The sequence below is a fragment of the Scylla paramamosain genome, chromosome 19 (genome assembly GCF_035594125.1).
Source record: "Scylla paramamosain isolate STU-SP2022 chromosome 19, ASM3559412v1, whole genome shotgun sequence".
NCBI lineage: Eukaryota > Metazoa > Arthropoda > Malacostraca > Decapoda > Portunidae > Scylla > Scylla paramamosain.
In genome coordinates this window covers 21,113,642-21,118,641 of record NC_087169.1, presented here as the reverse complement: position 1 = coordinate 21,118,641, position 5,000 = coordinate 21,113,642, and the positions used below count along the sequence as shown (strand labels likewise).

At 39.3% G+C, this 5,000-nt stretch overlaps 1 protein-coding gene across 1 annotated transcript in view; it reads left to right on the top strand.

Annotated features, from left to right (window-relative positions):
- Positions 1-5,000, top strand: part of LOC135109885 (follicle-stimulating hormone receptor-like) — a 42,232-nt gene that overhangs the window by 12,413 nt on the left and 24,819 nt on the right.

Genomic DNA, 5,000 nt, shown 5'->3' with positions numbered 1-5,000 from the left:
CATCATCATCTTTCTCTGTTTGTTTTTCTTCTTGTTCTTGTTCTTTTTTTTTTTTTTTTTTGTTTTGTTTTCGTTCTTGTTCTACTTTTTTCTTCTTTATTTTTTTCTTCTTCTTCTTGTTCTTTTTGTTCTTTCTTCAATTGGCTGGATGTCTGTGTCCGTCTGTTTATGTTTGTCAGCTTGTCTTCTCACCCCTTTCCATCCCCCCTTCTCTCTCTCTCTCTGTCTCTCTCTCTCTCTCTCTCTCTCTCTCTCTCTCTCTCTCTCTCTCTCTCTCTCTCTCTCTCTCTCTCTCTCTCTCTAGGTCATTCTTCGCTATTATCTCCTTTTTGCTCCTCCACGCACTCTTCCTCCTCCTCCTCCTCCTCCTCCTCCTCCTCCTCCTTCTCGGCTGTCTCCACTTCTTGTTTTTTGTTATTCTCTTTCCCTTTTCTTCTTCCTTTTCTTCTTGTTCTTCTTCTCTTTGTGCATTATTATTATTCTTGTTGTACTTCCTGTTTGTTTCTATGAGTAATAAAATTATTCCTCTTCTTTCTTTCCTCTCTTCCTCCTCCTCCTCCTCCTCCTCCTCCTCCTAGTGGCTAATCCTGTTTGGTCCCTAGGTTACAGAAGTGTCGGGACATGTTGCAGTGTTACCAGCGTCGCCTCTCATTATACCCTGCCCAGCCTTCTCTTGACTCTCTCCTTATCCTCTCCCCTACTCACTCTCCCCCTCTTCCTTAACTCCTTCATCCCTTCCTTCTCTGATTTCTTTCTCTCTTTCCTCTTTCCTCTTTCTCTTTCCCTCTCTTTCGTTACTCTTATTTTTCTCTTTTCCTTTTTACTTGTCTTCTTTCCTTTATTCGTTTTTTTCTTCTCTTCTTCTCTCTTCCCTCTTTCCTTCCTCTACGCTTCCACCTGTTTCCTCCTTCATCCCTTCTCTTCCTCCTCTTCTCTTCTCTTCTCTTATCTCTCCTTTTCTCTTCCTTCATCCCTTATTTCCTTCTCCACGCCTTTCTAATTGCCTTCTCCTCTTCCCTCACCCCCTTCATCTCCCATTCCTCCCCCCAACCCCCCACTCTCTCTCTCTCTCTTGCATCTTTTCTCCCTCCTTCCATAATTCACTAATTCTCTTTCTCTCCTTCCCTGCGTTCATTCCTCCATCCCTCCTCCACCTCTCCATTGACATCTCTCCCCTCCTCTTCTTCCTCTCCCCTTCCCCCTACATTCCTCCTCCTCCTCCTCGTCCTCCTCTCTTTTTCTTAATTGTTTCAAGGTGTAAAACTGGGAACTAACTGCGGTGAGATAAAGTTTCATTGGAATATTATTATGAAAGTTTGGGATGTGTTGGAAAAGAAAACGTGAAAGTGGAGCGTGAGAGAAAACGCGGCTAACCGAAGTGAAGTGGAAAGAAACTGTGTGAAGGTTTACATAAGGAGATAGAGAAGAGAGAAAAGGAAGATCAAGATTGCACAAAGATAAAGGCAGATGAATAGAGACAAGAGGATAAAGATGGATGAAGATACGGAGGAGATAAATGAATAGGTAGAGAAAAATAAAGATAAGATAAACAGATAAAAATAAATGATTATAAGAGCTTAAAGAAAGATAGATAAATAGAGATAGGAAGATAAAAAATAGGTGAGGATAAGAAGGATATAAAAAAGTGGAGTGGGAAATTAATGAAAATAGATAACGATGCAGATAAAAAATATTGATAGCGAAGTAAAAAGACAAAAACATGAGAATAAAGATAGATAAAAATGAGATAACGAGAAATAGGAAAGGACAAGAATAAAGACAGACAACGATAAGAATGCAAAGGTAAAATATTGATAAAGATAAGGAGACAAAGAAAAATAAGAATGGAAAAGCATAAAGATAAATAAACGAAGATAAGAAGACAAAAAACAGATAAAGTAAGGAGACAGAGAAGGACGGGAATAGGAAAGGAAGAGAAAGACCAAATCTGGTGAAATGAAGTTGAGCGAAGCTTCGAATAATAAATAGAAGTAAAAGGAGGAGAGAATAAACAAAAGAAATAAATGTGGGAATATACGAGGGTAATAAATACAAGAGAGAGAGAGAGAGAGAGAGAGAGAGAGAGAGAGAGAGAGAGAACAAGGGTGAAGGATGGCGGTAGTAATGAAGTAACCAAATGAAACAGCGAGATTAAAACGAAACAGCCAAACGAAACTCAATTTATTGCTACCTCACTTGACTTACGTACCCTCCCTCTCTCTCTCTCTCTCTCTCTCTCTCTCTCTCTCTCTCATCCATTTTGTCTTATTTTCCTTCTTGACTTTTATGCTTTTCAATTTTTTTCTTATTTTCTTCATTTTCTTGTTTATTTTGTTAGATTCATCTCTCTCTCTCTCTCTCTCTCTCTCTCTCTCTCTCTCTCTCTCTCTCTCTCTCTCGTCCCTCCCTGCAACTCCATTTCATGTCCCAGTCTCTCTCTCCCTGCCAAATTGGTTCAGAGTTCACGATTCGAAGCTTCGGACTCGCTTTCTCGCTCCCCGGGAAGTTGTTGCCCTCAGGAATGCCAAGTGGGGGTCAGCGGATGGTGTGTGGGGTGGTGTGTGTCTGGTGGGGGGGCGCGGGGGGGTGGTGACTTGCGAAGGGGTATTTTCGTGTGGTGTGCGTTCTTGAGTTGTTGTATATGATGGTGGTGGTGGTGGTGGTGGTGTGTGTGTGTGTGTGTGTGTGTGTGTGTGTGTGTGTGTTTGGTTGTTTTTGTCTGTTTCATTCCTTTTTTTGTTTTTCTTTCTCTTTGTTTTGTTTCTTTGTTTTGTTTCTTTCTTGTGCTTTCTTTTTCTTTACTTGTTTGTTTGTTTCTTTCTTTTTCCTTCTCTTTATTTTCTTTCTTTCCTTATCTATCATCTAATCATTTATCTATACATCCACCCATCTATCTATCTATCTATCTATCTATCTATCTATCTATCTATCTGTGTGTGTGTGTAGAGAGAGAGAGAGAGAGAGAGAGAGAGAGAGAGAGAGAGAGAGAGAGAGAGAGAGAGAGAGAGAGACTCATAAGTAAGAGGAAGTGACAGGAAGAATAAAGAGAGGGAGGAAGGAAAAATACTTGGTGTTCAGTTACCGTGGAGGAGGAGGAGGAGGAGGAGGAGGAGGAGGAGGAGGAGGAAAATGTGGAGGTGGACGAGGAGGAAAATAAAAGCCAGAGAAAAGAGATAAAGAGATAAGAGGTAAGGAGAGAAGAGAAGAGGAAGAGGAGAAGTGAGTTAGACAAATTTACATAAGATAGATAGATAGATAGATAGATAGAGAGAGAGAGAGAGAGAGAGAGAGAGAGAGAGAGAGAGAGAGAGAGAGAGAGAGAGAGAGAGAGAGAGAGCAACCCAAAATCTCCTTGCACCATTTTAAAAGTTTACGTACAAAGTTAGCGGCTACAGGCTTTGGCACCCCGCCGATTTGAACTGAAACACTGGAAGGACTGAGGAAATATTGTTGGCTCGACTGAGGGCAGGGAAGGAAATGGGGCACCTCTTGTTATCTTTGCACCTGTTAATTGCTATCTCTTGTTACACTGAAGAAGTTAATCTCCCCTTGTTATCCTTGCTACCTCTTGTTAATATAATTGTTAATCTTCTTACTCTTCCTACTTTGAGTATACGGGTTACTTCTTCTCATTTTCTTGTTATTTTTCTACTTTCCTTCTCCTCCTGTTTCTTTTCCTCTTATTCTTCCAGTTTCTTTGCTTGAAAATAGATAAAAAGGAGCTTTCTTTTTCTCCCACTTATCTTATTCTCCTCTTCCATTTTCTCTTATTCTTCCAGTCTCCGGTTTAAATAGATAAAAAGGAGTCCTGTTACTCATCTTATCTTCCTCCACCTTCTTCTCTTCTCTTAACATTTCATTCTCTTTCCGTCAATAGACAAAAAAAAGGTTGATATATTTTTCTACTTATCATCCTTCTCTTTTTTCTCTGTATCTGTTTCTCTCTCTCTCTCTCTCTCTCTCTCTCTCTCTCTCTCTCTCTCTCTCTCTCTCTCTCTCTCTCTCTAATTGCTGTTTAATTGCACCGTTTCATTAGTTCGTCGTGTCATTTGTCATATCTTAGTCCTCCTCCTCCTCCTCCTCCTCCTCCTCCTCCTCCTCCTCCTCCTCCTCCTCCTCCTCCTCCTCCTCCTCCCTTGCCTTCCTCCTGCTCTCTGCTTCTTCCTCTTGTTTTCTCCTGCTTTTGTTTGTTTTAGGAAGCTGTTTAGGTTTATCTTTTCTTATTTCTCGTTTTTCCTTCTTATTTTCTTGTTCTTTATTGGTACGTTTGTTTTTTTCTTATTCGTTGTTATTTTTTTTTTTGTTATCCTTTGTCTATGTCTTGTTAATTTCCTGTTATCTTTCTTTTCTCTCGTTATTTCTTGTTGTTTTCTTATTTTCTTATTTCTGTTGCTATTTTTTTTAGTTATTCTTTATTGTTATATTTTGTTGCATCTACGTTATCTTCTTATACTCTCTTGTCATGTCTTATTATCCCCTTTTTCTTTATTATCTCTTTGTCGTCTCTTCTTATTCCATTTTTACGTCTTGTTATCTCATTCATTCCTTTTTTTTTATTGCTTGTAATCTCTAGTTATCGTTTGTTATATCTTGCTATTTCTTGTTATTTTTTTCGTTACCTTTAATCTCTTGTCATTCTCTCTCTCTCTCTCTATCTTGACCCTGTTCTTAAACGCTCTATTCTATCAATGCGACAATTTTCAGAGGCCAGAGACGATCAACGCGGTTTTCATAGCAATTTCTCCCCCTACTGATAACGTAGAAAGCTTGTTTATCTATCACTACCCTTTGGCACATCTAAATTGCGACCAACTCAGTCATTTTTTTTTTTTTTTTACATCCACCTCCAAAACACAGTACTACCTAGAAACTGCAAAATCTATCCTTTTTTTATAAATTTCTATCTTGTATTTGGCACATCTAAATTACTAGCAACTCCGAGGCATCTTTTCTTATTTTACATCCACCTCCAAAACTCAGTACCACCTAGAAACTACAAA